Here is a 23752-nt window from a genome sequence, read left to right as displayed (position 1 = left end):
AGCGGTGCTACTTGCCCAAAGCTTCCTTCTGACACAGCTTCCTGTTTCCGCCGGGGCACTGTGGGCAGGGTGGGGCAGGGGACCCAGTGTACTTGTGTGCCTAGGGACCCTTGACGAATTAATCCTGCCCTGCCTGCACTTGCCAGTTGTGATGCCTCTTATGCTGATGGTAGCACTGGGGGAGGAGGAAAGAAAATAAACACCTCAAAGAAGAGGAGAGGAAGGAAAATTTTGAGGGTGCCATGGGACCTGCGGCTCTCCCTTTCCAACACCTGTGTCCTAACTGATGCAACCATATATCTTAAGCTACACTGAGCTCTATATGATTTCACTGCAGAATAGCACCTGTGGGGTGAAACATTAATAAATACCAATTTTTGTATCTATATAAAATTCCTAATTAGCCGAAAAATAATCATCTAAATTTATCATTTATAAATAACTAAAAATGGAAGCCCTTTTCAAGTTATACTATCTATACACAAAGAGAGTAGAATTAGCCGAAGTTAGAAATTTGTGAGTTGTAGTTTCAATTATTTAAAACTCCAACTTTGACCATAGACACTAATGCTGACAAGTTTCAGACTGTTGCTGATGCAGCCCATTTGTAGGTCCAAGACATGCCAATGTATTTTTACTTTGTACTAGTTCATGACAAATGCATCTCTTCTTTACAGCCAATGTGAATTATGACCGACATATTATTAATTATTAGAATCCATGATTTTATTCCCAGTTATTCCACAAGGCAATAGTACAAGTTATGCATTACCCCCCTTCCTCCCCCCCAGGCCCATTTTTTAATCAATGGTCATAGTGGCAAAAGTTCAGAAGCTCATAGAATTCCTATGAGCGTTGAAGCTTTTACCACCATGGCCATTGATTTAAAAAAACCCTAATACAGCCTCATAAAAGGGGGGGGATACATTTTATTTATTTAAAACAGGGGTGTCCAACCTGCGGCCCAAGGGCCAAATGCGGCCCTGTGAAGTATTTTGTACGGCCCCTATCGAGGGCGATGCAGTGTTTTCCTCTGTTGCCCCCGGGTGTTTACCGTCTTGCCGGCTCCCTCCTCTGTCTTGCTGCAGCATTTGCGTGGCCCCAGAAACATTTTTTTTGGCCAATGTGGCCCAGGGAAGCCAAAAGGTTGGACACCCCTGATTTATTTTAAAATATTTGTTAGCCACCTGGCAGCTTACAATAAAAACATCCAAAGTCATTGAAACATACAAAATCATTAAATATAAAAAAGTATATACGTCAAATATACCAGTCATCATACCAAAATCATTCTAAATACTGAAACACTACTTTTCAAGTAAATGCCTGGACAAAAAAAGTGGGTTTTCAACAGCTTCCTAAACCCCAACACATTTTCAAAGAAATGTAAAATCCCAGGCAAGCCATTCCACAAAATAGGGCCAACCACTGAAAAAGAAGACTTTGCAGTATCACCATAATGTATCTTTCCTCTTCTACCCACTTATGAAATATTATCAGAGGGGAGGAGTAGCCTAGTGGCTAGAGCTGCTGTCTCAGCACTCTGAGGTTGTGAGCTCAATCCCAGCCTGCCCCCTGTGACTCTGGGCAAGTCACCTAACCCTCCCTTGCCCCAAGTACCACCACCAGATTGTGAGCCTGCCAGGACAGATAGGGAAAATACACAAAAGTACCCATTCAATGCATTGTACACTAGAGAATGACACAGGGAAAAAAATTTATCACCGTTCCTGCCCCATCCCCGTGAGCTTGTCCCCATTCCTGCTCCGTCCCTATGAGCTCAGTTTCTGTCCCTGCCCCGTCCCCGCGAGCTCAGTTGCCGTCCCTGCCCCATTCCCTGCGAGTGCAGTCCCCATCCCCGCCTTGCAAAATGTCAGATCCCATCCTCACAAGCCTCGAATAGTTATTATTATATACTGAACTTATTTTATTAAAGTATAAAAAGAGACAATATTCTTACAATTGTCATTTTATAAACACAAATAATACAGAGCAAGGATCAACAAAATCCCTGTTTCCCCTCCCTTTCACAAATATCCCCTCCACTATTGTGAAAACTGAACAAACCAAATTACTACAGAATGCTACATAGAAAAATCAAGCTAACTGAATACTTCAGTCACACATGGCAGGAATGGTGTTAGGGGAGTGCAACTAGGGCAACTGCTCCCTGGTCAGAGAGAGAGCCCTAAGCCAGCTGGAAGCTAAAGAAGCACAGCCTGGGCTTTGTGGTCCCCAGTTATGTCTAATACCAGATCTAGCAGGATACATATTTCAAATCTGAAATATTTAAAATCACAAAATATAAAATGTATTTTTTCTACCTTTTGTTGTCTGGTAATTTCTTTCTTCAAATCACATTGGTCTCAGGCTTTGGTTTTGGGTTCCATCTGTCTTCATTGTGGCATAGCTGGCTCCTGAAAGTAAAATAGGCGCAAGAGGAGCTGGGGAGGAGATGCCGAGTCTGACACGGGTACGATTTTTTTTTTACCACAGGAGCAAGTCTTTTCACCACTTCCACGGGGCGGTAAAAGGTCTTGTCCCCATTCCCGCGGGGTGGTGAAAGGTCTGCTCCTCATTCTTGCGGTAAACCAGTTGCAAATGTCTCCATTCCTGCGGATTTACTGTGGTGACCATGGTTTGCCGTGGTAAACAGTCTCCGTGTCATTCTCTATTGTACACTACTTTGGGTGAATCTCTTCATGAAAAATCAGTTAATAAATCCCAATTAATAAATCAGACAGACCCAAGGGAAATTCTAGAGTGCTAACATTTATGCTCCAAATACATGCATAAATGACTATAATAACAGCTTATATAACCATACCAACATATGTGTACTCATGCCATAATTCCACCTACGTGCTATTCTATAACTCCTAATACTAATCATTTCTATAGTGTTACTAGATGTATGCAGTATTGTACACATTATATGCAGGTACTTCCTCTGTACCTAGTGGGCTGACAATTTATGGGCTCCTTTTACTAAGCCGCGTTAGGGCTTTAACGCGTGGAATAGCGTGCGCTAAATTGCCGCGCGCACTAGACCTTACCACCAGCATTGAGCTGGTGTTAGTTCTAGCCGCGTAGCGCGGGTTTAGCGTGCGCTAAAATGCTGCGTGCGCTACAAAATGCTAACACAGCTTAGTAAAAGGAGCCCTACATTTTGTACCTGGGGCATTTGAGGGTTAAATGACTTGCCCTGGATCACAAGAAGCTGCATCGCGAACTAAAGCCTGTTCACCAAGATCTCAGCCCACTGTGCTAACCATTAGGCTATTCCTCTTAATCTATAAAAAGGTGTCTAAATGTGATGGTGCATAGTTTCAAGGTGGGTGTACACATGGGCAGAGTTTGGGTAAAGCATGGGTGGTGCACAGCTACACATGTAATTAAAGAGTAGTATAATGTATGCATGTGTTTCAGCAATTTAGATGTGAGCATCCTGGTTTAATATTTTAAAAAAGGCAAAATAAAGACAATAATTATGTTGTTTTGATTAAAGTTTTATAGTTTCTAATTCTCAGACATTGGTTGTTCCCCTTTTGAATATGATACTAATTGAAGTTTGACAGACGTCTTTCCATTTTACAGCGGGAATTGAGTTGCAAAATGATTATGCATTATCAGGCCTGTGAAGTGAATAGGCCTCGGTGTATTTTGATAAGCAACCCAATAAAAGAGGAACAGCCTAATGGTTAGTGTAGTGGACTGCAATCTTGGGGAACTGGGTTCAGTTCCTACTGCAGCTCCTTGTGACCCTGGGCAAGTTAGTCCTCTATTCCCCCAGATACAAAAACTTAGATTGTAAACTCACTAGAGAAAGTACCTGCATATAATGAGGGGCATAATCAAAAGAAGTATCTAAGTCCGATTTGGACGTGGGTTGCTAGTTGCACAAAGTCAGCAGAAGCAAATTGTCTATTCTGAAAAAGTACGTGCAAAATTTTTTTTTCCGAAAATCGTCTACCTTTACGTCCACACATTTAATCGGCCAGACCATCATTATATCTATCTTTATACCACATTCTCGAACAAAAATTTGTCATAGTCCCAAATGCCCAGGACAAGACCTTTTAGACGTGAAATGCACAGTCCCCAAAGCTGCCTTCCCCACTCCAAATATCTGCGGCAGGAGGAGTGCTGCATTTCTCCTGCTGCCACCTCGCCGAGGCATCCACCTGGCAGGAGGGATGCCCAGTGCCTCCTGCTGGAGTACCCGAAGCCGCCCCCCACCCCCGAATGTCTGCGGCAGGAAGAGTGCCGAATTCCACCTGCCGCCAGCATGGAATGTTGCTACTATTTGGATTTTTGCCAGGTACAAGAAAATACTTGCTGAAGGGCTGTCAGGTAAGATTTGCCTCTTTGTGGATGATACCAAAATCAGCAAATAGAGTAGACACTCTTTATGGTGTGATTAACATGAGGAAGGACCTAGCGAAGCTTGAAGAATGGTCTGAAATTTGGCAGCTAAAATGTAATGCTAAGAAATGTAAAGTTATACATTTGGGCTCTTAAAACCCAAGGAAAAAGTACAGTTTAGGGGTGAAGAACTTTTGTGCACGAAAGAGGAGTGGGACTTGGGAGTGATAATATGTAATGATCTTAAGATGTCCAAACAGGTAAAAAAAAAAAGTGACGACGAAAGCTAAAAGCTAGGGTGCGTAGGGCTAGTGAGAAAAAAGAAGTATTGAGGTCCCTGTATAATACTGTGTGAGACCTCATTTAGAATATTGTGTACAATTCTTGAAACCGTACCTTCAAAAAGAAATAAGCAGGATGGAGTCGGTCCAGAGGAAGGCTACTAAAATTGTCAGTGGTCTTCGTCATAAGGCATATGGGGACAGACTTAAAGATCTCAATATGTATAATTTGGAGGAAAAAATTTTCACCCAGAGAACAGTTAAGCTCTAGAACGCATTGCCAGAGGTTGTGATAAGAGCAGATAGTGTAGCTGGTTTTAAGAAAGGTTTGGACAATTTCCTAGAGGAAAACTTCATAGTCTGTTATTGAGAAAGACAAGGGGGAAGCCACTGTTTGCCCTGGATCAATAGCATGGAATGTTGCTACTCTTTGGGTTTTTGTCGGGTACTAGTGACCTGGATTGGTCACCATGAGGCCAGGCTACTGGGCTAGATGGACCATTGGTCTGACGCAATAAGGCTATTCTTATGTTCTTATGAATATGGTTCTGAGACTCTACTTTCGCAAAGCCTCAACTTTATTTATTGGTCAGCGAATTTTGATTTTTCCAAACCCAGAACAGAAGGAAATTATTTCTTCAGTTACACCCTGAGGCCTTGGCCTTAGGGGCATCTTTTATATTACGATTTCCTTGTAAATGTTTAATGAAATTCCAATCAGTGCTTTATATTTTCTTTGACTCAGCTCAGTTGAAGGCTTTTCTAGAATCTAAATGTCTAAATAGATAATTCAGGGCCATAGCTTTGTTTGTTTATTTTCTTGAGTAGCTGAATATATATTATACCAGATGTTTCAGGCTTGACTTAGAGAGAAATGTTCTCTGTTTATAATTTTTCCTGATTTCTTCTCCAGAATTTACTGTAAGATTTTTTTTTCTATTCTCCCCCTTCTTTGTGGACTAACGCTGGTGACCTCACTATTTCCTATGTTCACCCAGAAAGAGCTTTTTTAAAATATTTGTCCCTTTGGCAATTTCTTTGTTTTTGTTTTTTTGCTATATTTATTTCTATTAAGAGGTCTTATTTTTTCCTGATTGTTGTTTCAATCAATAAATGTTGGAAATGTTTGCATAAATAAAAAAGAAAGAAATAGGCTTAGCACATTTTAAGGTGGGACTTTCCTATGTGTAAAGCCCATTTTTAATGCAGTCCAAAAATAAGGCTTTTCCCCTTTTTATTTTTGCAGGTCCCATGCTAATTTTTCCATTAGCGCATTGTAGGGGTGTTCCCAGTCTATCACCTTTTTGTGTAACTGAAGCCTGAACCAAACTGTCATGTTTGTCTGCCTGTTTCCTGTATCCTTTCATATTGGCTGCCAGCTCCAGGACACTGGTATTCCAGAGGAACATCTGCACTTCATCTTGGGGTGTGAAGTTGGTAACAAAACAGATTTATATCAAAACAAGTTTAAAATAAAACTTTTGGGTCTCCCTGGTCAATGCCAGCACTTGCAAGGAGGGTGTTTGAAACAACATGGACTTCATTGTTCTCCAGGCCTGGATTTCATCTGCTGGACAGGAGGTCTGGGTGATCTGATTGGGCTAGACCGGGGGTCGGCAACCTGCGGCTCCAGAGCCGCATGCGGCTCTTTTCCACCTTTGCTGCGGCTCCGGTAGTGTGTCACGCAGGCATGCACCTTACAAGTCCAGCGTCGCGGCGGGAAATAGCCATGCTGAGCAGTGAGCTCAGCACATACACAGATGAAAGCCTTGCTTGCTGATTGGTCCGGCGGCGCCGTGCCGCCGGACCAATCAGCAAGCAAGGCTTTCATCTGTGTAGTGCTGAGCTCACTGCTCAGCATGGCTATTTCCCGCCGCGACGCTGGACTTGTAAGGTGCCTGAAAAAGAAATCATCCTGGCCGGGGTCGGTGTCATGCTCCGGAGATCTACAGCCTTCCTATCTCCCTCTCCCTTCTACCTGCTTCCGGCCACATCCCCTGCTCCGCGGCTCTCTTCGGCAACTCAGCAGCAGCTTCTGACGTCGGGGCCTACCCTCTGCGAGTCCCGCTTGTTTCAACTTCCTTTTTCCACAAAGGCGGGACTCGTAGAGGGAAGGCCTCGATGTCGGCAGCTTGTCTTGATCACTGCTGCTGACGAGTTGCTGAAGAGAGCCGCGGAGCAGGGGGGTGTTGCCAGGTGCAGGTAGAAGGGAGAGGGCCAGATGCAGGACTCGTGGGTGAGGGAGCAGAAGAGAGAGAGAAAGAGAGAGGGGAGGGAAACAAAAGGAAATCTTTCATACTGGGCTGGGCCGGAGTGGAGGGAGGGTGGAAAGATTCTAGCTACAGGGTGCAGTAACAAAGGAAAAGGGGGGAAAGCTGAAAATGGAGATAGTGACACAAAGAAGAGAAAGGGTAAGCAGGACCTACTGAATAAGGATAGAGATACAGAGGGGACATGAAGAGAAGGTGAAATAGAGACATAGAAGTAATGCTGAAAAAGTGGGGGGGGGGATAAAGACATTGAAAGGGCAAATGGTGAACATGGGGTAAAGACAAGGATAGAGACAAATGAAGATTCTGAAAAAGTGGTGAGATAGGGATATAGGTGAGATGGACACAAAGAAGGGTGATGCTGGAAAATAGGTGGAATGGTAATTCTGACAGACACAGAAGGGAAATGCTGGATCAAGGAGAGATGGGGCTCAGGCTGGATGGAATGAGGAGAAATGCCTTGTTGGCCCGGAACTTCCTCTCCTACGTCAGAATTGACGTCAGGGAGCAGAATGCTGGTCAGCGCAACACTTCTGCAGGGAAAGCTTGGGACGGCGGTGGCTTGGGGGCTGTTCCCCGATTGCGGTGGCAGCAAACCGAGTGGCTTGGGGGAGGGCACGGAGACAGAAAGAAGGGGGAACAGGGAGACAGAAAGAAAAAGTTGGGGGAGAGAATGGGGTCTGGAGGAGAGGAAACATACAGGAGGCTGAAAGAAAGGAAGAAAGATTGGATGCACAGTCAGAAGAAGAAAGTGCAACCAGAGACTCATGAAATCACCAAATAGCAAAGGTAGGAAAAATGATTTTATTTTCAATTTAGTGATCCTGTATATAGCATTAAGATAAGAAACAATATATGCAGTGTTAGATTTGTTTTATAATGGTTTTGCGGCTCCAAGTTTTTTTTTCTTTTCGAAAACGGGTCCAAGTGGCTCTTTATGTCTTAAAGGTTGCAGACCCCTGGGCTAGACGTTAGAACAGTGGACAGAAGTCTAGTACTGTACTTTGGGAACAAATGACAGAAGAGTTTTGGCAGGAGAGGAGAGCAGATGTAGATTTGAGAGATCTGTAAAGAAGCTGTCTTGCCATGCCATCTAGGTTCTGAGCCTCTCTGTACAACCGAATTACAAAGAAGTAGAAGCTGATAATTACAGCTTCTAGCCTTATGTTAGCAACCAGCTGCCAATGCTGGCTGGGTTTGTGATTTATCTCAACACTAACCAGATGCTATCTGGTGGACTTGCTGTGAATACAGCATAAGGTGAAGGACAAAATTTTACCTTTCATACAGAGGACCGTTACAAAGTACTAGATCATGGTGAGAATTTGGGGTTCACTCCTATAGTCAGGGATAGGTAGACTAGAAAAAGTAACCAAGCTAAGACAATGTTGCTTTAAGGGGGGCATGTTTCATTAGCTGAATATATTTGACTGTCAGTATTCTCTTCTCAGGAATATTCTTAGTACTATAACAGAATATACAGTATATTCAGCTATTTTTGTGTAATACTTAGCTATATCTATGGTGCAATCTGAGTAGTATTATTTTATGTGCTTGTATGCCATTTCACTTATTACTAATAAACATATATTTCCAACATTTGCTTATTTCTTCATTGGGTACTACCAATGTAATAAGATTTCAATTTTGTGGTTTCTATAGGACTGTTTCACTAGACATAAAGTACAGAAGATTGCTAAGCCAGGTGAATTTCTGTCTTAGGCAGGGTTTTCAGGTTCTGCGATTGTCTGTACTTTCCTAACCATTTTCCACTACTGCACAAGACCTGCAAAAATATTAATAAAATATTTAGAAGGTGCTATGTGCTCCTGTGTTAAATCTTCATTATCCAGTTATTATGCACTAATGCTAATTTGCTAGCCGGATAATTCTTCTACACCCATTCTCCACCCATGGAACCCCATCTGCAAATAAAATATATATATAATAACAAAAAATTAAATAGTGTGCAATTAGCTTGCTCTGATAAATTACCACAAAAAGCTTTTATGCATTTTCCAGTCAGCTTTTTTCCCCCACATTAAACACACATTAGCACTTAACAAGGACAAAGGTTCCTAACACACAGTACATGTACCCCAAGAGGTACATAACCAATGGTGGGGGATATGTGGCACCATGCAGGTCTCCTGCCCTCCTTCCTCCTCAACTCTCTGTTGGAGCCACTGTCATCGCTGCCACCCCTGCAATTAATTTTGCCTCCTGCATTGGGGATTAGGCTGAGTTCCTGTGGTCCCTGCATCTCACACACTACTACTCTCTGTCTTGCTTCAATGGGTTAGCGGCAGTAATTCTTACCCACTGCCTGCTGCTAACCCAGAATCCTCTTCTCTACCATGTCCCATCCTCTGCCAGAACTTCCTGTTTCTGCCAAGATGGGATGTGACAGAGAAGAGGCTTAAGGTTAGTGGCAGACAGCATATATGAATTGCTGCTGCTAACCCACTGAAACAAGAGATAGCATGTTGTGAGTGGGGTTGGGGGAGAGAAGGAACAGTGGCGTAGTAAGGAGGATATGAGGGGGGCAGTCCACCACAGGTGTGGTCTTCCACGGGGTGCCAGCACCCCTCCTCCTCTCCACCCCCCCTTCCCACTCACCCCTTCCCCGTACCTTTATAACTTCAGCGCGAGCAGCCATGAATGTACTGCCCGCATCGGCTTTGGCGCTTACTCTGAAGTCACTTCTGGGGTATCGGAGAGAAAGCTTGCCCACAGTGACCAATCAGATTTCAGGTTTCATTTTTCCAGATAAAAGCTGAAACTCAGTTGTGGAATAGGAGGTAATGTTCAGTTGTGGATTAGGAATTGGTGATCGGATAGAAAACAGAAGGTAGAGTTAAATGACCATTTTTCTCAGTGAAGGAGGGAAAACAGTTGAGTGCTGCAGTGTTCTGTACTGGGACTGGTGCTATTTAAATTATTTATAAATGATCTGGAAATTGGAGTGACAAGTGAGGTGATTAAATTTGCAGATTACACTAAAACTGTTCAAAGATGTTAAAATGCATGCAGGTTGTAAAAAATTGCAGGCAAATCTTAGGAAATTGGAAAACTGGGTGTCCAAATGGCAGATGAAATTTAACGTAGACAAATGTAAAGAAATGCACTTTGGAAAGAATAATCCAACCCATAGTTACCAGAGACTAGGGTGCACGTTGGGGCTCAGCACCCAAGAAAAAGATCTGGGTGTCATTGTAGACAATACGTTGAAACCTTCCACCCAATGTGCAGTGGTAGCCAAAAAAAGCAAAGAAGATTCTAGGAGTTATTAAAATAAGGATGGTTTACAAGACTAAGAATGCTATAATGCCTGTGTATTTTTCCATGGTGTGACCTCACCTTGAGTACTGCATTCAATTCTGGTCGCCTTATCTCAAGAAGATATAGTGGAACTAGAAAAGGTTCAAAGAGTGACCAAGATGATATGAGGAAAGACTAAAGAGGTTAAGGGCTCTTCAGCTTGGAAAAGAGATGGCTGAGGGGAGATTTGATTGAAGTCTACAAAATCCTGGTACAAATGGATTGATTTTTTTACTCCATCAAAAATTACAAAGACTATGGGACACTCAATGAAGTTACAGGGAACTAATTTTAAAACCAATAGGAGGAAATATTTTTTTCACTCAGAGATTAGTTAAGCTCTGGAACATGTTGCCAGAAGTTGTAGTAAGAGTGGTTAACATAGCTGGTTTTAAGAAAGGTTTGGCCAATTTCCTGGAGGAACGGTCCATAATCTGTTATTGAGACAGATATGGGAGAAGCTACTGCTCGCCCTGGATCGGTAGCATGGAATGTTGCTTCTATTTGGGTTTTTGCCAGGTACAAGTGACCTGGATTGGCCACTGTGAAGACAGGCTATTGGGCTAGATGGACCATTCGTATGACCCAGTAAGGCTATTTTTATGTTCTTATGGTCACTAATGGCAACTTTTGTTGAGGTCTCCTGTTCTTATAAACAGGTCCCCTCTAAGTCTTTGTTCAATGGCACCCCATCTGTCAAGGGGGTCAGTTTATATGAGACTGAAATATAACAGATCATGCCAAGTATGCCAGCTTTAGTGACCTGTATTTGTTATGTTTGTTACCTAGTTAGTTACTATCTAACAGTATAATGTCCATTTCAAAATCTCTGCTGCTCAGAGCTTGGGGTACTCTGTTGAAAATTTTTTTATCTACGGGGTACTTGGTTTGAAGAAGTTAGGAAGCACTGCCTTAACAGCACCAGCATTGCTCCCCACTTTTTTTTTCTTCCTAAAGGCTCCTTTACTACATTGCAATTCAGCAGGGGATAAAATTTTTCTCCCTTCCTATCCCTGCCCCCAAGTCTCTTATGCAAACTACAGTACTAGCTAGATTGCTCAAGATCTCAGCTTTCTTCATTGGTTCCTCATTTAGCTTCATTCACAAGTTTTTTCTATGTTGCCCTAAGTTGTTTTATTTCTTTGATAATTACATCTTGGAATAAGAGGGGAATGCCTTTTACTACCCCAGACTCTATTTTTAAACAATTTCTTTCCCGAGTTTTGTCTTCCTTTCTCAAGTCTCCTCTTAATGTGTTTTGCAGTATACTAACTTGCCTTTTGTCCTTAGTTCAGTTCCTCCCTCTTTGGGTCTTTTATAGGTCTCCTTCCTTCTTGCCCAAAGTTGCTTAACTCATGCTGTTTTAGTATGAAGTTACACACCTTTAATTATGCTCCCTGTTTTAAATGTTATGGCTAACTTTTTGTAAATTTATATATTCCACTCTCAGGTTTCATTGCTCATTTTAATCATCACTATGGGGTTTATGTTGAATTTATTGTATTACTTTTTATATTCTGATAGTTAATTTTTATATTTCATTAAAAAAAAAAAAAAACCCCAATAAATCTTACTAGAAGAGAACTTTTTGGATACTAGGGGATTAATAATCAAAACAAAAACGTATAAAAAGTGTTCTAAATGGCTACTTGGCCGATCAAAAAGCCTGATCGTCCAAGTACCCATAACCCAAAGCTGGTTTTTAGATGTATCTAAAAATAGCTTAGGCCTTTCCCCTGCCTCTAGACGCACAGAGAGAAAAGAAGTGTGTTTAGAGGAGGGGAAAGAGCGGGCAGTTGGTGGGAGGTGGGCCGACCTACACCTAGGCATACAACAGGTATAACCAAAACATTTACAAGTTGCCTAGTCGGCACTTACCTTTTTGACTTAGACGTAGTCAAACCAGGTCTAAGTGCCGAAAAAGGGGCCGCTGAGCTGATGGCCGCTGGCACCATCAGTTCAGCAGCCCGGCAACCTACCCACCGCAATCATCGCGGCAGGAGAGATGCCTCATCTCCCCTACCGCGATGCCATCACTCCTCTACCTGAACTACCGTGACCCGTGGCAGGAGAGATGCCCTATCTCTCCTGCCGCGGGTCGCGGCAGTTCCAGTAGAGGAGTGATGGCATCGCGGTAGGGGAGAGTAAGCATCTCTCCTGCCATGATCCATCACCCCCCTCGCAATTAACATCGGGCCAGGAGAGAGCCCAAGCTCTCATGGCCCACGGCGACCCCCGATTCAAGTGGGCCAGGAAAGAGCCCAAGCTCTCCTAGCCCCGGTGACCCCCCCCCCCGAGTACGATCGGGCCAGGAGGGAGCCCAAACCCTCCTAGCCCCGGTGACCCCTCCGACCCCCCCCAAACCGGCCATGTGCCTAAGGCCACGCCCACAGGAGAGGCCTAAGGCTCCCGGGCCTATTCTGATTGGCCCAGGTGCCTTAGGCCCCACCTGTGGGCGGGGCTTTGGGACAGCTGGGCCAATCCGGCCCCATTCTGGAGTCGGCTGCCTGCCGGATGGGTGGGTTAGGCACCCGTCTGTCCAGCCAACTTTGAAAAGGTACGGGGAAGGGGGGTGGGGGGGCCAGGGGGTCGGCCTAGGGGGTCGCGGGTCAGCAGGGGGGCGATCGTGGGTTCTGGGGGAGCGATCGTTGGGGGGAGGGGGCTTGCGTTGAGGGCAGGAGGGCCTGGGATTCCTCCTGCCCGTATTGTAGTCGGGGGTGGGGAGTAGGGAGCGCCACGGCCAGGGGGGCCCATTCCAGTAGCGGGGGGGGGGTCACCGGGGCCAGGAGGGTTTGGGCTCCCTCCTGTCCCGATCGTACTCGGGGGGGGGGGGTCGCCGGGGCCAAGAGGGTTTCGCCTCCCTCCTGGCTCGATCGTACTCGGGGGGGATCGCCGGGCCAGGAGGGTTTGGGCTCCCTGCTGTCCCGATTGTACTCGGCGGGGGGGGGGTCGCCGGGGCCAGCAGGGTTTGGGCTCCCTCCTGGCCCGATCGTACTCAGGGGGGGGTTGCCGGGGCCAGGAGGGTTTGGACTCCCTCCTGGCCCGATTGTACTCGGCGGGGGGGGGGGCACGATCGCCGGGGATTGTCGGGGCTGCCGCGGGACAAGAGGGCTTGGGCTCCTTCTTGCCCCGATGTTGTCCCGGGGGGGGGGGGGGGGTTGGCGGTTCGACATGGCAGGAGGGCTTGGGCACCCTCCTGCCTGGATTGTTGTGGGGGGAGGGATTCTGTAACCGGTGTTGTTTTTGGCAGACACCGGTTACAGAATCCAGCTTTTAGGCGAAGGCCTGGCTCCTCCTTCGCCTACAAGCCCTTCTGTTGGACGTTTGGGGCTTAGGCGTTTTTTTGTTTCATTATGGCTAAAAAGTGTAGACGTCGTGTGGGTGTACTTTTAGACATAGTGGTGATTGGGCATTTAGGCAGAGGAAGGCCATAATCAAAACAAGGACGTTTGGTTTGGTTATGGACACTTTCCCTGCTTCTGCTTTGAACGTTTAAGGACTTAGACAAAAAAGGGACTTAGACGGTTTTTTTGATTATGCCCCTCAAAGTTATTACTTTTACAATCTTGGCTGTGTTCTGTGGGACCAAAAGAATTGAGGAAGTAATTTGTACTAGATCACTGACATTGCATGATCCCTAACACAGGCATACTGCCGAAACATGACTTGTGTCAGGTCTACACTGATGTTTGCTTCCCACATCCCTCAATGATTGTTTTATGTACTACTTGTGTAGTTAATAGTGCGTTTTATGCAGTATTTAATGTTCAATTAATTGTATTCAAATATATTTATTGAGCTCAACAATAGTAAGTAACAAGCAAAACAAAGAAGCTCAGTATTTTAAATAACAAAATCTATACCTATGAATAACCCAACACAACCCACTCCCCAAAATAAATAAATAACACCCCCCCCCAGGGTCCTCCTTCCAAATACTTCACTACTAGGAAAACATATGTAAAAACCAAAAATTGTGTAGATTTTCAACCCCATGCACAACAGTTTTGACCCTGTAGGGCCTGCTTCAAGGCAAAACTATTTCTGTATATGGAGTACCATAGTTCTTTTCGTCTAGAACTCTTTAATATCTACTGTATTTGGTTTACAGTTAATTTTGGGAGAGGGAAAGAGTTGTGAGTAATCGTGAAAATGTGGTCTCCTTTTTTGTGCATGTGTTCTTTTCTACCGAGCTTGTGGGTTCTTGAGGATTTTTTCTATCCAATGTGGATTGTGTATGCGTAAACAAAATAATTCCCAAGAAGCTATGTATACCTTATTCATGTGTGTCTGTCAAAAGAAACATTTTGTGTTGGTGAGAGAGGGAAACGGAGCTTTTTCTAAAATGTACTCCGGTTGTGCACTACTAAATATTAATTGTATTGCACTATCAAAGTTTGAAAATCAATAAAGATTTTTTAAAAAGTACTATTTTCTTTCATCCATATGTCATACTGTGAGCATGCCTCTTCTTCCAGAGTTTTAAGGACTGTATCATAAAAAGAAGAAAGGGTCAAATCTGTGGTGCTCTGCCATGGAAAGCTGTTGAACCTAAGCCCAAGAACATTTACAGACAGAGAATTAAATTACCTAATAGCTAAAGGCTCTGACAATGTTGTCATAAAATGCAAATGAAGGAAAGCCTGATGACATCATTATGCACAGATTGCCCCCAATAATACCTGTTTAAGAAGATAATGACATAATTGTGTATTTTATATTGGATCTAGGAATCTCTCCTAAACCAGTGGGAAATTTAGTAATTAATATGTCTGATAATTACAGTAAATTACAATTACATACATATTGGTCTATTGCCCAGAAATATTAAAGGAAAGAATTTAACTACTGTATAACAGTAGTCTCAAACTCAAACCCTTTGCAGGGCCACATTTTGGATTTGTAGGTACTTGGCACAGAAAAATTATTCAATGTCTTATTAAAGAAATGACAACTTTGCATGAGGTAAAACTCTTTGTAGTTTATAAATCTTTCCTTTTGGCTAAGTCTTAATAATAATATTGTAATTTATAGCTAAAGAGACATATGATCAAGAAACTGTTTTATTTTACTTTTGTGATTATGATAAACATACCGAGGGCCTCAAAATAGTACCTGGCGGGCTGCAAGTTTGAGACCACTGCTGTATGAGTGTGACCGCTGGGCAGACTGGATGGACCGTTAGGTCTTTATCTGCTGTCATTGGCTATCAAACATTCTCTCTTTGGATGTAGACCTGTTCACTATTATCTCAGATACTTCTGTGACAGCTCCAGTGCTAACTTCTTTCCCTTTTTCATATTGATCTTTGCCTTCAGTTTCCTCTCTATACCAGGCTCTGCTTAACACCACCAGCAACCTTTTACCTTTCCGATTTGGCACCTGCAGCAGCCAGATATATACAGTACAGTCACACTGCTTAGTTCATTGCAAAGAATCCTGTGCTATAGCAGCATGATTCATAACTATTCCTACTACCTAAAACAGATTTGTTTCTAAAACTGCTGAAATGTAGCAGTAAAGAAACATATTTAACATTTTTTGAGTGAGCATATCCTTGAACAATTTTTTGTCAAATATTTGGTTTGGTACAAAAACAGATTCAGACCTAGAAAACGAAACCTAATATTCCCCATAGCTAAATATTTAGTAGTGCACAACTGGAGTACATTTTAGAAAAAGCTCTGTTTCCCTCTCTCACCAACACAAAATGTTTCTTTTGACAGACACACATGAATAAGGTATACATAGCTTCTTGGGAATTATTTTGTTTACGCATACACAATCCACATTGGATAGAAAAAATCCTCAAGAACCCACAAGCTAGGTAGAAAAGAACACATGCACAAAAAAGGAGACCACATTTTCACGATTACTCACAACTCTTTCCCTCTCCCAAAATTAACTGTAAACCAAATACAGTAGATATTAAAGAGTTCTAGAAGAAAAGAACTATGGTACTCCATATACAGAAATAGTTTTGCCTTGAAGCAGGCCCTACAGGGTCAAAACTGTTGTGCATGGGGTTGAAAATCTACACAATTTTTGGTTTTTACATATGTTTTCCTAGTAGTGAATTAGTAGTAGAGAAATAGTGCCTACCCCATGTCAATCAAATTTAGGCACCATTTATAGAATGGTACCTCTAATGGTGCCTAAATTGAGTTAGGTTTATATGTTATATTGAGTTGGTTGCTTATATGATCTAGGCACCTTTTATAAATTGAGTTGGTTGCTCATATGAGATATATGTGTGTGTGTGTACATGTGTGTCCGTATATCGCCACCTCCATGAGAAAGTAACTAAAATTTCTAAAAACAAAAAAATGAAGTTTTAATGAGAGCAAAAATTTGTAATACAACAGTCCAAATCCCATCCTTTTGTGTGAAAAAATATAAAAGTTACAGGTCAAACATGCTTCTTTTTCGGTTTGCATATGGACCCATGACATGACAAAATCAGCTACTCTCTCAACATTTTGGATCTGCTACTTTAGTCACCTTTTCACAGAAATGGTCATATAGAGAGAGAGACAGTGAGATGTCTTCACTGTTTTAGAAGGTTCCTGATTATGAGTAAAACTTTGTACTATCCCAACTGACTTTATATGAACCTACTGATCAAAATGAATGGAAACAAGTTCTTGTCTACACAGACCACAGATATAAAAACTTGTAAAGGGAATATTTCACAGGTGGTAATTAACTCTCAGATTTCTATCCAGATATACCTTCTCCTGCATCATTCATTGAGTTCATTATAAATCATAACAGTGCCCAAACATGTGTAAACCAAACTTCAAATCAATAAATAAATAGCACTAAGAAGCATCGCACTTATCTTTTCATTGTATTGTGCGATTGGCAAAATGTAAAACCCTACGGGGACCCGTTTCACCATATGTGGCTTCCTCAGGGGCCAAAATGGTACAGCTCGACTCTGTTAAGAAGATCAGCGCCATTTTTGATCTCCTTAACAGAGTCGAGCTGTACCATTTTGACCCCTGAGGAAGCCACATATGGTGAAACGGGTCCCCGTAGGGTTTTACATTTTGGCAATCGCACAATACAATGAAAAGATAAGTGCGGTGCTTCTTAGTGCTATTTATTTATTGATTTGAAGTTTGGTTTACACATGTTTGGGCACTGTTATGATTTATAATGAACTCAATGAATGATACCTTCTCCTGCATATCTGGATAGAAATCTTTGATGATTCACCAGAGCAGGCATCTGAGAGTTAATTACCACCTGTGAAACATTCCCTTTACAAGTTTTTATATGAACCTACGACATTCATCAAACGGTGGTCAAAACTTTGTACTTTCACAAGTTCTGAAAATACAACATGGGACAGCAAACAGTTGAAAGCTAAGCGGGAACTTCTTTCTCTCTTTTGCCATTGAAAATTAGTTGAGCATTTGAACAGTATGTTCATTTCAAGCTCTTTTTCAAAATAAGTCATACACAGTGATGGGGCGGTGGGTTTGGCTATAGGAGCTAAGGCTTTTGGTCAAATTTCACACTTTACTAACTTTATAAGCCAGATATATATTTTGCTTATTAGAATTAACTTGGGCATATGTTGGTCCACAATTTGCAGTTCCTAAAGCACTCCCACACCCCACCGTTGGCTGAACGCTGTGCCTCTGGCATGCAATATGGTCCCTCCCACTTGAAAGGTGCTCTGCTCTTCTGTTGCAGATGCACACACACACACAAACATTTTGGGGGGGGAAAAAATTTCCAATTATAACTCACAAATTCCAACCAGCTACCCTGTTGACTTAAAATTTGTCATGTGTCAGGAAGCTAGGTTCAGACAGCCATGTGGTACAACGATAAACAGTTGAATTCTGAAAGGTAATGTCTGCTACCAGACGGCGCTGAGATCACTTCTTGGCTCTGACGGTGCAAAGGTAATAATCAGGAAAAAAAAGCCCACCCACCCTGGGATAAATATCCTTGCACCAAGAACGTCTCCTCCTTCTCTTTATAGAATAAGAGCAAAATAAACCAAGCCGTTTTCCATGATTTTTAGTCCATGGGGGGGTTTCCGAACTACCGCCCATTCTTGTGACAAGCAAAGGTAAGCTACTTACCGCCAGGTGAGCAGGGCTCGAGGTCAGCAGGAGAGCGGGAAAAAAAATTGCGAACCAGCACCTGTCTCCAGTCGCTCGAGGCTCTCCCGGGCACCGCACGCGCAGCTCAAGCAGGTAACTATCGCATCTTTTCACCGCAGTCTTGAGGAGGGAGGAGGGAAGAGGGGGGGGGGGGGAGGTATATGTTCGTTTTGTCTCTTCCACACCAGGTAGCTTAAAATAAGGAGTGTGTAGCAACTCCCTGTGGTGAAGTTTAAAGCAAGTCTGAGCCCCCTTCGCCCTTCTTATACTTGCCCCCAAGAACCGAGGTCCGTGCCGCGAGAAATTTGGCAATTAGCAGCAGCAACCGGGCGAAACCTAAATCCTTACTCCTCACTGGCCTAAGCTGCACATTCCAAAGTGCTAAACAAGAGCCGCGAAGCAACTCTGAAAATTCCTGACTAGACAGAAAACACAAATATCCGTCCACAACGTGATTTCTGTCATACGAGTTTGGCGGGGGGAACCCCAACAACCCACAAACTTAGGACTCCAACCTAAAATTGCACTCCTGAAAGGAATATGTAAAGTGGATGTGATTCTCTCTTATTTTCTCTCGTCTCACAGTAGCTAGGTTGTATACTCCCTGCCCTTAAACTCACCAAACCAGATTTCTGCTCCCCGCACCAGCAACTCCCCGTTCTCTACATCTAAATTGAAATTTTATCCTCTCTACTGAGCTCTTGCTGGCCGAAGGCCAGTGCAACATTCCTCCTCTCTTAGGAGTGTCGATACCTTTGCCATAAAAAAAAAAAAAAGGTAGATGAAAGGGAAAAAAAATCCCTGGCAAGATGCAGTGTTCAGGTTCAGAGAAGTGATAAATTCTTTTCAGGCTAGTTTAAATGAGCTTAAATTGCTAAACACCCAAACTAGCAAAACATTGTTTTCCCAATGCCAAAGCCAGGAGAGAACAGCCTCCCCTTCTCAAGTGGACAACGACCCCCTATTCGCCGAAGCACCTGCTTAATAGTGCTCGGCAGCTCGCCTTGAACATTTGTCAGCGGGAACTTTCTGCCACTGAATTATTCTCCCCCCCCCCCCCCCTTCCTTTTTTTTTTTTTTTGTTGCTGTTAGTGGAATTCGGATAATGAAGCCAGCGCGAGTTTCGATCCTGGTCTTGAGTAAGGGCGGCGGCGGCGCTCACTCACCTGAGGCAGAGCGTTTCTCGCTTCACGGCAGGCAAGGACGTTACCGGCACTGCAGGCTCATCCTGACCTTCCCTGTCCTGCTCGCTGCCGGGCTCCGAGACGCCTGATCTTCCTCCACCCTTCTCTGAACTAAGAAGTCACATCTGGTTTCTAGAAAAGGAACCAGAGGCGAGTCAGTTTCGAAGGAACAGCCAAGTTCACTCTTAACCTTGTCCTTAGTTCCTTTCTGCTTGTAGGACAGTCCTTTTCGCCCCCCCCCCCCCCCCCAACTCACAATGAAAGAACAAGGAGACTGGAAGTGAACTTTTGCTAGCCTGTCCAGCATTACCTGTGCATGCAAGGGTTAAGCACCCTGATCTGCAGTATTTAAACAGAGTACAAAAACCTGTTTACAGTAAACGTAATCAGCCAACAGGAATCTAATTCACTACTTGTGACTAAACAGACTGGAACAGGAAGCAGACACAAGCTGAAAGACAAAAAAAAAAAGAGAAGAGAAGCAATTCCTGCTTGCAATGTCATGTAACTGAATACGTGACAGCCCCAGACACCCTCAGTTTCCTTGTAGTTTTGTAGTTAAACTTTACTTCCCCACTTACATAGATAACATAGGCATATTAATATTGCTTGTCCGGTTTTCTGTTTGTTCTGTGTAGCCTTGAATAGGGGCATTTAGGATCCAAACTTGCATTCTTTGTCACCAGTATTTTATTTGAACCTTAATAAACCTTAGTAGCATCTTTGCAAGGTATTTCTCAATTGGTTTCAATAGCTTTAGAGACAAAAGTTGACTGTCAGCTTGCCAGGATAGATAAGGAAAATACCTACCTGATTACTATTCAATGTATTTTAAACAGATGAATCTTAAAAAAAAAAAAAAAAGGCAGTTAAATCAAAATAAATAATAATAACAGCTGTCTAAACATTTCAGAATATGTAGTTCTGTGGTTTCTGTCTTAGTGAGGCTCTACTGTCTAGTGTTCAGTACAGAAGGCATGGAGATAATCGTCAATTTAGCTAGGATTGGCAGTAAGTCTCAGTCCCATCAATTAAAAAAAAATGTGAAGCATATATGCCCAATACTATGAAAGACAGTATGCTGTCATATCAAAATGAAAGGAAGCCCTTCCTGAGTCCAATATTGTAAGATTGTTCTTTTAACTGCCAGCAAAGTCAAGGAAATGAAGCGCCGCTGAGGTACAGTGAGGCCTTGCTCTTCCAGCAGGGTCTGATCGCCGAGAAGCAGCGTTTTGTAGTCCCACTCTAAGTTGCACTGCAAGATTAAGTGAAGCTGCGCAAAGGAGGAGTTCCATAAGGAGAGTTCAGGACACTCTAAGAAGGAATGCAATAGCGTCCCGGGGGCCCCGCTGCATTACGTTTTGAACTTTGCTATCATAAACGCTCCGCCAACCCTGAGGTGTTGGCCTATTTGGCCATGTGGAAGATGTTCCTATGGTTACCTCTGGTCTCCAGACTTGGGAGGGGAGGGATGGGGAGTGTGTGGAGTATGTCTGAGGGTTTGGCTGGTTTGTGTCGCCTGGTGAGTGTGCTGCCCCTCGAGTAGAGGATTCTTGGGACTGGGCATGATATTAAAAAAATAAAAATAAAAAAATTATGGAGCCGATGAGGGAAGTGGGCTGTTCTTGATCTTGGACAGTCCTTTTTTTTTTTTTTATCTGGCATACTAAGTACTCTTGTTGATGGATATTGTGTTTGGTTTTCTTGCTGCCTCTGTTTGCCTATTTCATCCCTGTACCATGCTTGCTTCTCTTCCTAATAAAAATGATATTAAAAAAAAAAAAAATGAAAGGAAACAATTTCACCAGTACTGCCATTAGTTCTACTCTCCTTGGGTTATGCTGCTGCCATTATCTGATTCTGGAGCAGTCTTGATACCAACTTGGGAAGGGGGGAAAGGCCAACTTGACTATGCAGCCGGACAGCAGCAACTATCAAATGAAGAGGTGAAGTGACCACAAAGTTCAATATATTATTATCACCTTCTCTTGAAATAAAATCACAATGACCTGACATGGCCATGTTTTGGTATACAGTATGTTGCCTGTAAATATTCAAAATAAAAACACTAAACACAAGACTAAAAATACGCAATTCTCAAAATGAGCAATGTAAACATAAAAATAATGATGCAAAAACATGCCACAAAAATGTGTTACTAAACCAATCTGTGAGGTTAAGCATTAGGGGGTTCGTAATCAAAACATAAACACCTGCCCAAGTTGGCACTTGGATGACCTATAAGACAGGTCATCCAAGTGCCGATAATCAAACCTATTTTTTTTTTACTTATCCAGGGGTTTATTAGGCCTCTGAATGCCGCTGTTCGCCCAGAGCTAAAAGGGGTTTATCTGGAGAAGTGGTTAGGGCGAGATGTGGGCCAACCTAGACTTAGTCGTCCTCCAGGTATAATCGAAGGTTTTACAAGACTTCCTGGATAGAACTTATATGATGATGAAAAAAAAAAAAAACAGGTATAAGTGCTCAAAAGGTATCCAAAGTGATCAGATAACCACTGCAGAGACAAAGTAAAGACACACACACACTCCCCCAGTGATCACTGACCCCCCTCACACCCCTGCAAAGATCGGAATAAAAACGTACATATCTGTCTCCAGAACATTAGCATCTAGATCAATGTCTCTCAAACTTTCTCGAGCCGGGGCACACTAAAGGTAGAGGCCACAGCTTGATGCACCTAGAAGTGCATGAACATCACGGAAATGCGTGAAATCATCATGTCAATGTCCGCGGATGTGCAGAAGCCCTCCAGATGGGCCCTGAAACACCATTAGGGGGTGTCGGCAGGGAAGAGGGCCAGAGAGAAGGAGAGGCATTGGCGCCAGCTGATTGCCTACAGCAGTGTTTCTCAACTACTTCAAGCTAAGTACCCCCTAAGTCTAACAAATATCAACTGAGTACCCCAAACACAGACCCCCCTAGGCCCACCCAAGTTCTGCCCCAGATCCCTTCCCCTTTACTAATTGTAATGCAATTTTTTCCATTCATTTTTCATATACACACAATATTCACAGCAGCCATTCGCTGGACTGACTCAAGTCTCAGCACATCTTTTCTGGAGGCCGCATTACCGCAAAGATGTGCTGAGACTTGAGTCAGTCCAGTGAATGGCCACCCGGATGGTCTTGGGACTCAAGGATCTCCCGTATGAGGAACGGCTGAAAAAAATTGCAGCTATACTCACTCGAGGAACGCAGAGAGAGGGAAGACATGATCAAGACGTTCAAATATCTCACAGGCCGTATCGAGGTGGAAGAGGGTATCTTCTTTTTCAAAGGCCCCACAGCAACAAGAGGGCATCCGTGGAAAATCAGGGGCGGAAAACTACACGGTGACACCAGGAAATACTTCTTCACCGAAAGGGTGGTTGATCGCTGGAATAATCTTCCGCTACAGGTAATTGAGGCCAGCAGCGTGCCTGATTTTAAGACAAAATGGGATCGTCACGTGGGATCTCTTCACAGAGAAAGGTAGGGGAGGGTTATTGGGGTTGGCAGACTTGATGGGCCGTGGCCCTTATCTGCCGTCAGTTTCTATGTTTCTATGACACAATTCAATCACTATATTAAAAATAAAATCATTTTACCTACCGGCGATGCTCTGCAGGCTGCTGTAATTAGCTTTAAAGGTGAGACTGGGAGGCCAGGGAGGAAGCTGGAGGACGCTAGAAAGAAGGGGGAAACATACAGGCCTTCAGTGAATCAGGCAGCGCTAGCACTGTACTCCGTAGGGAAGTCAGCTGGCAGGCACCTCTCTTCCTCCTCAGTGTGCCGCGGCACACTTGGAATCTCAGGAGGGACACTAATGTGCCTCAGCACACAGCTTGAGATACTAGGAAAGCCTCGTAGAGCTGCATAGATGTGTCTTAAATAGCCAGGGAGGGGGGGGGGAGGTAGTCTAGTGAACCACTACATTTATGGTGGAACATGTGCACCCACCAAACCCATCCCCCAAACCCTACTCTACTGCCATATAGGTATTACCTGCAGCCATAAGGGCTATTGGGATTGTAGACAGATGGGTATAGTGCAGGGGTCTCAAAGTCCCTCCTTGAGTGCCACAATCCAGTACGATTTTCAGGATTTCCCCAATGAATATGCATTGAAAGCAGTGCATGCACATAGATCTCATGCATATTCATTGGAGAAATCCTGAAAACCCAACTGGATTGCGGCCCTCAAAGAGGG

General features: G+C 43.5%; 1 protein-coding gene across 4 annotated transcripts in view; it reads right to left on the bottom strand.

The window, feature by feature from the left end:
- The window catches only part of RBM47 (RNA binding motif protein 47), a 329047-nt gene extending 309331 nt beyond the window's left edge, over positions 1-19716 (bottom strand). The window contains exon 1 of one of the 4 annotated variants that reach the window (XM_033946950.1): positions 19527-19716. The gene's annotated coding sequence lies outside the window, so the exon portion shown is untranslated. Of the gene's footprint in view, positions 1-18339; positions 18950-19526 lie in introns of those variants that run through there. The other 3 variants (XM_033946908.1, XM_033946968.1, XM_033946917.1) reach the window with 3 other exon arrangements.
- Between the last annotated feature and the right edge of the window lie 4036 nt (positions 19717-23752).

Source organism: Geotrypetes seraphini, chromosome 1 (genome assembly GCF_902459505.1).
Source record: "Geotrypetes seraphini chromosome 1, aGeoSer1.1, whole genome shotgun sequence".
In the NCBI taxonomy this organism is placed as follows: domain Eukaryota; kingdom Metazoa; phylum Chordata; class Amphibia; order Gymnophiona; family Dermophiidae; genus Geotrypetes; species Geotrypetes seraphini.
Note: the sequence above shows the minus strand (reverse complement) of the source record. Positions and strands in the feature narration are given on the sequence as shown.